This window comes from Bombyx mori, chromosome 6, assembly GCF_030269925.1.
Source record: "Bombyx mori chromosome 6, ASM3026992v2".
NCBI lineage: Eukaryota > Metazoa > Arthropoda > Insecta > Lepidoptera > Bombycidae > Bombyx > Bombyx mori.
The window spans coordinates 8,018,764-8,029,474 of NC_085112.1; the positions used below are offsets into that span (position 1 = coordinate 8,018,764).

Consider the following 10,711-nt stretch of genomic DNA (forward strand, 5'->3'; position numbering starts at 1 on the left):
GATGACGCAAAACTTCTAAACCTTGCTCTAGTAGCTTAGAAAATGTCTGTTGTGTCGTATGAGGTGGACCGTTGTCATGTAGGAGCAGGGGAGACGATCGATTAACGAAGGCTGATCTGATATTTTAGAGCTCCTTCATCGTTGTGTCCAGTTCCTCACAATACACAAGAAACTGTGATCATTTATACCAGCACAAGACCACCAAACAGTATCGTAAGCTTCCACTATCCCCGTTGATGGCTTTAGTTTTCGGGCGACCACGGCGTTCATTTTTTAGATCATAAATTTCATGTCGGTAGCGTTGCATATCAAGCTAATAAAGCCGGGCTCACACGGCATTTTCTTGCATGTTTTCTTTGTATTCGTTATATTAACGAACAATCACCCGAGTGTTCATACGGTATTCGTTTTTACACGAATGAAAATCTACCGTATGTACATCCGGGTGATTGTACGTTAAAATAACGAATACAAAGAAAATGTGCAAGTTAATACCGTGTGCACGCAGCCTATAGAGTCGTACGTCCCTTCGTAGCGTACACTCCATACGTGTCATTAATGTTGTCAACCGTTTGTGCGGCGTAATTGCTAGCGCGACGAAACTCGTATTTCATAACTGTGTTTTTATCGTGTCCATATTGATGAAAAAGATAAACATATAGTGAAAAGAAAACACTAAAGACTAAATTTGAAAGTATAATTCCAGTTTTTTTTAATAAAATTTAGAACAAAACGAAAATCAGTATTAATGGGCAGCTTTATCGCTTACAGGGAATTCTTCGAGTCGGACTCAATTCTATATGACTTTTTATTTATTTATTTTTTATTGCTTAGATGTGTAAACGAGGTCACAGCCCACCTGGTATTAAGTGGTTACTGGAGCCCATAGACATCTACAACGTAAATGCGCCACACACCTTGAGATATAAGTTCTAAGGTCTCAGTATAGTCACAACGGCTACCCCACCCTTCAAACCGAAACGCATTACTGCTTCACGGCAGAAATAAGTGGGGCGGTGGTACGTACCCGTGCGGACTCACAAGAGGTCCTACCACCAGTAATTACGCAAATTGTAATTTTGTAGGTTTGATTTTTATTACACGATGTTATTCCTTCACCGTGGAAGTCAATCGTGAACGTTTGTTGAGTACGTATATCATTAGAAAAATTGGTACCCGCCTGCGGGATTCGAACACCGGTGCATCACTACATACGAATGCACCAGACGTTTTATCCTTTAGGCCACGACGACTTAAATCAGAGTCCATAAACGTAATGATATGCACGCGTCACGGTCCCACCAATATCTTGATACTTTAGACAGGAAAGAGTGACTGCTACTACAAAACAGAAAACAGCTTAGAGATAGTGTAGACCCGTTCGACTTACAATACGCCCGACCCAGGAACAGTCAAGTCTTTTTTTCAATTTACCCAGTACCTCGCGCACCACCTGTCTTACTTTAATAGAACTAGGACAAACTAGAACTATCGCAAACAAAAATGCGCAAGCGCATAAACATTCGGCGTCAGAAATGTTGACGAAGTGATCTAGCGAATGATATTGGAGGTTGTATAACAAAGTCCCAGAGAAAAATAGCAAGAAAAGTGCTTCTCAGATATCTTATAGTGTGTTTTACGCAATACTTTTTTTCTGTGAAACGCTTTGTGATGCAACTTTCCTTTAAAAGCTTTTAATGTTAAGCCCATCATTGCTTTTATTTTTGTTTTATTGTTTTTATGAGTAGGTTTTATAGTGTGTCATTATTACGATTAAGATAAGATATATTTTTTCCTTGTATTATAAGTGTAATACAGGACGATTCACTGAACCTTTAGAGCTAATCATAGTTTTGATTTTTTAATCCTCAACTTAATCCCCAGGCTTTTATCATTATTAAAGACTTATGACGGCTTTAATAACCTATCAATAGAATAGGACAATCAAGAAATTTATCTGATTTAAATAAAAACATTCAAGACAAGAAACTAATTATGTTAAATACATATTACGCAATATCACATGTCAAACAAAAATGTATACATCATAATCATCTTTATTGAGATTGCAATTCTTGAGATTGCACTTTACTACCATCAGCAATGTTACTCTGCCTAAATACCGTCAAGTTGCACAGCTAATGTCTTCGGTAACCTTTGTTCCGTTTCAAAACGGCCATTACTGAATGATAAGCCCGCGATAAACATACGTGAAACTAGTTGCACAAACACGTGACACGGACACGGGTGATTAGAGCTAAAGAACACGTGATTGACGCCATTTCGCTTTAGATCCGACGTGGAATTTGAATTGCAAAACTACCTTAGGTTAAATACCTGGTAGCTACCGCAGAGGCACTCACGAATAGACGAAAAGAATTTGAAAAGGTAAAAGCTACTGAACATAATTCGTAGTGCTACTACGGATGAGTTGAGATAGTGCAGTAGACTAAACAACTTAGGTGATCGGGGTCATGTACCCGTACCGCTCATAAATAATGAGACAACAGTGGTGTAGAATTGTCTGATAATGCTCTAGAACGGTATGCACGTTATCTATGGATATGGCCGCTAATACCTAACCAAAGCGGGGCCATGAACTCGTCTGGTCATCTGATAAAAATATACAATTGAATATCGATTGGTTATCAACGTTAAGTTGACAATGTAAAAATAAGAAATGAAATACAATGGTACTTGGAAAATATGTTTATGCTGTTTTAATTGTTTACAGTTAATTACGATACAATTAGTTAATTACGATTGCAATGTTTCCATCGAAGTTTTCTCTGACAACGAATATTTTAAGTAATTGATTTTGGAAAGTAAATATAATTTAAAATAGTTTGTATATTAAACTAAATAAATGAATAAAATTCGCAAGGCGAAGCGCCACACATGAGGGCACCCCTGTTTTGGCTGATTTTTTATTTGTTCGTGGTTGCCCATTTCTGCTGCGCAGCAGTCACATGTTTCGGCTTGAAGAGCGAAACAGCCGTCATACAAGCTGCAGAGCAGACATTATTACCTATTACCTGCAACCAATGCTTTCGGCCGCAGTCCGTCTGAGGGGATTGTTTCCAATTCTTGCATTATAACATTGGAATTTGGACACTATAGCCTTTTAAAAGAGGCTTAAAAATTATTGATTTTGCTGCCGAGTTTACCATAGTTCGTGACCGATCATTAATTGAGTAGCACTGTCGTTTAGCATCGATGACTATAAAATATACCTAACCATGATTTTTTTAGTTGTTTACTAAAGATTAGAATTCCAATAAAAATTTAATAAATCCTCACTCCCATTTCGTGTTCTCTTTAAAGTTATAATATGTTTTCTTAATTCTTTCTTGTAAGAGATAAATATAGATTCATATGTGTTCAAGCTGCCGGCAAAACAAGATTACGGTTTTACTTATTATTGATGTTGTTCCACTTATTATTGATGTATCAAGACAAAAAGGATTGGATGTCAGAAGAGGTTTGGTCTAATATAAGTTTACGTAAGGAACTTAAATGTGGCGTAAGATCTGAAAAATTCGTGGGAGAGTACTCACAACACACGAGTATAATTCAAAGACAATGTAGAAGAGACAAAAACAAATTTCTAGAAGACATCTGTACTGAAATCGAACGTCACGCGGACAAATATCAAACTGCTGCTCTCTTCCGTAAGGTCAGGCAAATAACGCGGAAGTTCAAACCATCTTCGTGGGTGATAGAGGACAAAAATGGGAACCCTATACATGAAGTTGCCAGAATAGCTGAGAGATGGAGGGAATATTGTGAGGAACTATATAAGGACCAAATACCGCAACACCAATCTACTCCATCTCTTGAAGTCACGGTAGAAGAGGAACCCTGCATACTCCGTTTAGAAATTGAAGCCGCAATCCGGAATCTAAAGAACAATAAAGCACCAGGACCTGATAGAATAACAGCGGAAGTGTTGAAAGGATTGGGCCCAAATGGTATAATGTGCTTGCATAATTTATGGCATAGATATGGCAGACCGGAGATTGGCCATCTGATTGGGTACACTCCTCTATTCTTCCTCTTCACAAAAAAGGTTCGGTACGGAACTGTAATAACTACAGAACCATTGCACTGATATCCCATGCCAGTAAAATTTTGTTTTACATCATAAACGCGAGACTAAGATCTTACCTGGACTGGCAAATACCCCAGGAACAAGCTGGTTTTGTGAAGGGGAGGGGCACCAGAGAGCGAATCCTAAACCTTCGGCTTATAATAGAAAAGTGCTACGAATATAACACTCCTACTTTCATGTGTTTTGTGGATTACCAAAAGGCCTTCGACTGCGTTAAGTGGACTGTGGAAAGTTCTTTCCGAGACAGGTGTACCGGACCACCTCATAATGCTGGTTCGCAAGCTGTATGAGTCAGGATACGGCACGGTGACCGTAGGAGATTTAACATCAGGCCGTTTCAAATTCCATAAGGGTGTTCGCCAAGGATGCGTGATATCTCCCATCCTTTTTAATATCTATGGAGAACACATAATGCGACAAACTCTAGATGGTTGGGAAGGTGGCATAAAGATAGGCGGAGTAAAGATATCGAATCTCAGGTACGCGGACGATATCACCCTCTTCGCTTCATCGGAAAATGAAATGGCGGAGCTACTTTACAAACTGGAAACCGTCAGTATGGAAATGGGGCTTGCTATTAATAAATCCAAAACCAAGCTAATGATCATTGACCGTTTCAAAGCTATCCAATGCAACAATCTTCTACATGACTACGAAACCGTAACCCAGTTCACATACCTTGGCTCATTGATTACCAACAAAGGAAGTAGCGAACCGGAAATACGGAGACGGACTGGCATGGCAAAATCTGCAATGACCCAACTGAGCAAAATTTGGAGAGACCGTAATATTACCCACCGGACTAAAATACATCTGGTCCGCACCCTTGTCTTCTCCACTGCTCTATACAGTGCAGAGACGTGGACACTCAAAGCCGCAGATAGGCAGAGAATCGATGCTTTTGAGATGTGGTGCTGGCGACGTGTGCTACGAATACCATGGACGGCCCGCCGCACCAACATATCTGTTCTCAGGCAGTTAAAAATAGAAAAGATTCCACGTCTATCCACAACCTGCCTACAAAGAATATTGCGGTATTTTGGTCATGTTGCACGCAGGGATACCAGCAATTTGGAACGCCTTGTGGTGACCGGTAAAATAGAAGGAAAAAGGCCTAGGGGTAGAGGTCCCAAACGATGGTCGGACCAAATAGCGGAGGAGCGGAGAGGAGGAAAAACATATGAGCAACGCAACGATATCCTATCATTTGTTAAAATGTGTCATAATAAAACAAATACTCACCTAATATAATAAACATGAAAGTATTACTGCGAAATCAATCTTATCACAAGCATACAAAAATTAAATCATACATGAATTCATGAATAATAATGAAACATAACTACATTATCTAATTTCTCAAAAAAAAAACTTTTACGAAGACTCATAATGAGTTGAATCTGTTCGTTTTATAGAAATTCCAACACCAAAGCTGTATTTTCTTTCGGCATTTCTAAGCGGAATTGTAATGAAAATGTATTTGGGGGGAAATTATAACGCATGCCATGTAAGGCGACTAAAAGATTTTAGAAAAGAACGGATTGCAGTGGTCTCTGTTAGCACACTATAATCACGACCCCACATTTACAGGTAAAAGCGTATTGTGATCCCGCACGGCTACGTAACACGCTGCCTAATTCTGCCGGGAAGCAGTAATGCGCTACAATTTGAAGTGTGGTACAGCTATTATATTTACAATATAGCGGCATTCCTGCTATTGTAGGGGATCACGTCAGGGTCACAAGTGTGAGGTTTAGTTGATGTTGAGGGTTTATTGTGCGCTCTTCTCCGAAAACCTCATCGGAGTGGTCAATAAAACACTACGTATTAATTACATGTTTATTCGCGTCAGCGACCGCGGTGGATCGCTGCACGTTGACCACTGACTGACTAACGTATGCTGCTCATTACTATATGCACAATATCTGCATAGTAAGCTAAGCGGGGCGGGGTGTCATTCCCCTACACTATGATGTTTATGGACGTCAGTAACTTTATCACCAGACTAGCCGTACTCGCCTGCTTCGCTGGGCATATAAAATTAACATTATTATTTATTGTCATTATTATTAGGGAGTCCAACACTCATATAAATATTAGGCTATCCTAATGGATAGGCTAATAGTACATGTTATGTAGCACTTAATAGTACTTGTATTTTCTACATGGATACCAAGTTTCAAGTCAATCGGATGCATGGTTCAGTAGTTATAACGGAACATCCGTAAAAACCACTGTAGATTTATATACTAGTATAGATAAAGACTAGTATTTTTTTATTTTTTTATTGCTTATATGGTTGAACGAGCTCACAGCACGTACAACGTAAATGCGCCACCCACCTTGAGATATAAGTTCTAAGGTCTCAGGTATAGTTACAACGGCTGCTCCACCCTTCAAACCGAAACGCATTACTGCTTCACGGCAGAAATAAGCAGGGTGGTGGAACCTACCCGCGCGGACTTTCAAGAGGTCCTACCACCAGTAAAAACTAAAAAGTGTAGACTAGTATAGATGGGCCGCGATCTCGTCTTTTATCTAGCTTATTTTAATTAATAATTTGAACTATAAAAACGTTGCCTCTTTATTGTATAACATCATCAAGCCTAAATTGTTGAGTAATACTATTTTTCTATGAAATCATCGGCTTAATAATATTTTGACGTTTTAAAACCCAACTGTAGTTTATCCTGTTGAGCAATTAAAGAATTAATCCATGATAAATAAACATAATCATGCCATACTATCGTGCTAACGCCATTGTTTGCATTTAGCTTCCGAGTGATATTTTTAGAAATAAAAACGATAACAATGGCCGCAATGTCTCTTTATCACAGAATTTGCTAAAAATAATAATATAGAATTAGAGTTCAGCACCTGTAAATTTATTTATTCTCTTTTGTCTTTGAATTTGTTTCACTATGTTCTGCGACAATCTGTCTGCATAGTAGAAAGGTACGATACATTATCCTAGTGAAGTAAAATATTATATCAATCGCCTTTAGTGAAAGTTAAAAACTTACGAACAGATTTTCAAATTGGAAACAGTAACATGTGCTAACAACAAAAAACTAAATAATAATATCATATGACAAATTTCTGAGTTTTAATTAGGTACTTAGTACATAATAGTTAATATGTAGTTTAAAAAAAAGTAAAAAAAACACATTTCGGTAGTTAGCAGAACGAAAAAGTAAAAAGTATAAATTATTTTAAATAAATTAAGTTTGTTCTATATTGATGTACTGGATATATCTTAACAAAGTCTTTTTTTATTATATTGTCTTGGATTTTATATATTTGACTAGCTTTTGCCCGTGACTTCGTCGGCGTGGAATAGTTACTTTGACATAACGCTAAATTTTACACTTGGACGAGTACGGTTACCGGGGTCCCTAAGCCTGCTCCTAGTGTTAGAGCTGAAGGCGTCTAATGCAAAGGTTATTGGATCTGATGGTTCCGTAAGGACGTGTCTAGGGCGTCGACGGTGACTGGCTCCTGCATCATTAGGATTCGGGGAGTAGTCAGCAGCGGCAAAGATAAGGCGATTATCATGACGCATAGTCTTATAGAAGTACCGTTCCGACGCTGACTTCATGTATTTCTGGATTGATTCAAGCTCTATGAGTTAAGTTACCCGTCGAACTTCGCATACGACCGGTTCTTGGAAAACGGTAACTGGTGCTTGTATTGCCTAAAAGCACCGAATGTGGATCGGGAGGGACCAAAATGAACTGTATAAGGTGACGGCGACTGCATGCTGTCCGGATATGTAATTAGATACGGCCACGATAAGAGAAATCGTGTCGCGCCGCTTTTCCAAAAAACCTTCTGACGATACTTACTTATTGGTTCTAATTTAAGGTCGCCATGAAGATCTTGCGTGGATTTACTTATACTTATATATTACCTATCTATAATGTGTCCATAGGCTTTAATAATCACGTAACATCTGTAGGTTCTACTATCTTACACCAAGGAAAATTAAGGCAATAATCTCTACGGAACTCTTCAAATAATATTCACCGATCCAAAAGAAATTTCAGTTTCGCCATTTGCAAAAAGAAACTCATGGCGATAATGATTAAATTGATAACAGGACCAACAAGACATTCGTATATAAGGTAGCTTTGAAAACGTTTCCAGCAAATTAACAAGCAATCGCAAACAACACCTTGTTTGAAGGACCTCATTTACGAATTCAGTCAACAATTGAAAATAATGTAAGTATTACTTTGCTTAATGCGAACATTGATATGTTTTGTTTTCGTTTTTATTTATTAAATTTACATAATGGTGGATAAATCACACACGTCTATTTAGCCCTAAACTAAGATTCCCTGTACTACGGACCAGAGATATACATAATTACAAAAGTTGTAATAAATAAAAATAGATAGATTTTAAAAAGCCAGATAAAATTGGGGTGGGCCGTCTTGGGCTCGGCGAGTAAATTAACCCACAGACACAGCCTACTGAGTTTCTCGGCGGATCTTCTCAGTGGGTCGCGTTTCCGATCCGATGGTAGATTCTGCGAAGCACTGCTTTTGTTAGGGCCAGTGTTAGCAACACCTCCGGTTTCTGTCCCTAGAGCTCAGCTACACGCTAGGGTAACGCTGATATAGCCTCTCAAGACTATCAGCATCGGTAGGAAAAAGAAAGAAAAAAAGCGTCTTGTGAGCCTACACGAGTAGGCAGCACCACCCTGTCTATATTTAGCGAAAATTAGTAATTGCATTCCGGGTTGAAGTGTAGAACATCCTTTATTCTACACACTTGAAACTTGAAACTTAGACTCGTATCTCAAGGTGGGTGGTGGCATTAATGTAGTGATGTTATTAGCTACGGTACTTCACATAAGGGACCGTGCGCTCATTCACCGACTAAGAAATGTACTATATTATAAATAAATAAAAACCTATTTGCCCAAAGTCGTAATCAAAACCACGACGCTCTCGGAAGCAATAAATAGTTTTAACTACTTCACCACCGAGTAAGTCTTCTTTAATTGTATCCATAATTCATACTCATCCATCTCACTTTACTCTGTGAGAGAAAGAGACAGAAGGGAGAATTTGTTTTATTGTATACTAAAATAAACAAAAACCTGAAATAATAAATACAAAAATGTACAATGGGTAGTCTTATCGTTAACAGCGATGATGGTTAACAGCGGTGGTTTTATCGTTTCTCTTCCATGATGCCATCTGGTTGTTAACCACCAATTTAGTTAGTTTTATTCAATTTAATTTTTAATATAAATTAATTAATTATTTAATATAAAATTGATTTAATTTGTATTTAAATTTTACTTTTAGAATGCAACGTAATACACAAAGCTTTGTTGGAGGTTGCAGCAGCCCTCAGAACTACAATCAAGGTAGTCGTTTCGGCCTCAACAGACCTCTGCCACAGAACGGCTCCGGTTTCAGCCCATCTCCTCACATGCCACAGACGTACCAGCCACATGGTTGTTTTATGACAGCCTCGATGATTCGTAAACTCAGCAATCCCAACTCCGGCGACAAAATTTAACGAACCATGTTTCAAATGATCATACTAAAGTGAAAAAAATTGTAGAAAAACTGGAATCTCTATTGTGATAATGATAATACGGCTACTGTTTAAGTTAAATTTCATGTGAGTTATTTTTAGTTTTAAATAAATTACGAAAAAAAAAATGTAATAAATAAATAATATAATAAATAAACATTTATCTATATATTAATACGCGAAGCAAAAACATTGTACCCCTTTTTAATAAAATTGCGCGGACGGAGGAGTATGAAATTTCCCACACTTATAGAGAATATAGAGAAAGAGTGCAGAATGCAATTTTTTTTTAAATTATGCATTAATAATACATTAAATCAATAAAAAAAACATTACACACCCTACCATGTATTTGACACACACACATAAACGCACATATATATTATATATATATTTTTTTTTTTATTGCCCTTGTAGGCAGACGAGCATACGGCCCACCTGATGGTGAGTGGTTACCGTCGCCCATGGACTTCAGCAATGCCAGGGGCAGAGCCAAGCCGCTGCCTACCGTTTAATACTCTCCACAAGCCTCGTTTGAAGAAGGACATGTCATAGCGCTCGGGAAACACCGTGGAGGGGAGCTCATTCCATAGCCGGATGGTACGTGGCAAAAAAGACCTCTGGAAACGCACTGTGGATGACCGCAGTGGCTCCAGGTAGTATGGATGAACTCTACTCCGGTGGCGGGCGGTGCGATGGTAAAAACGAGATGCCGGTATCATCTCGAACAATTCCTCAGAGCACTCCCCATGGAACATACGGTACAAAATGCAGAGGGAACCGAAGTCCCTCCGCAGACCCAGAGGCTCCAAACGATCCGTGAGAATGGGATTATCGACAATCCGAACGGCCCTCCTCTGTATGGAGTCAAATGGAAGAAGCTGGTATTTGGGAGCCCCGGCCCAGAGATGGGAGCAGTACTCCACGCGAGGCCGGACTTGTGCTTTATAAAGCAAAAGCCTTTGTCCAGGCGTGAAGTACCGCTTCGCTCTGTTGAGGACTCCCAGCATTTTGGACGCCAACTTGGCTTTGCCTTCCAGATGACTC

At 38.8% G+C, this 10,711-nt stretch overlaps 1 long non-coding RNA gene across 1 annotated transcript; it reads left to right on the plus strand.

The window, feature by feature from the left end:
- The first annotated feature begins 7,617 nt into the window (after nt 1-7,617).
- On the plus strand, nt 7,618-9,821 carry LOC105842262 (uncharacterized). The gene is made up of 2 exons (XR_001139971.4): nt 7,618-8,334; nt 9,430-9,821. It is a non-coding gene; the product is annotated as an uncharacterized LOC105842262 (long non-coding RNA).
- Nucleotides 9,822-10,711: the final 890 nt, after the last annotated feature.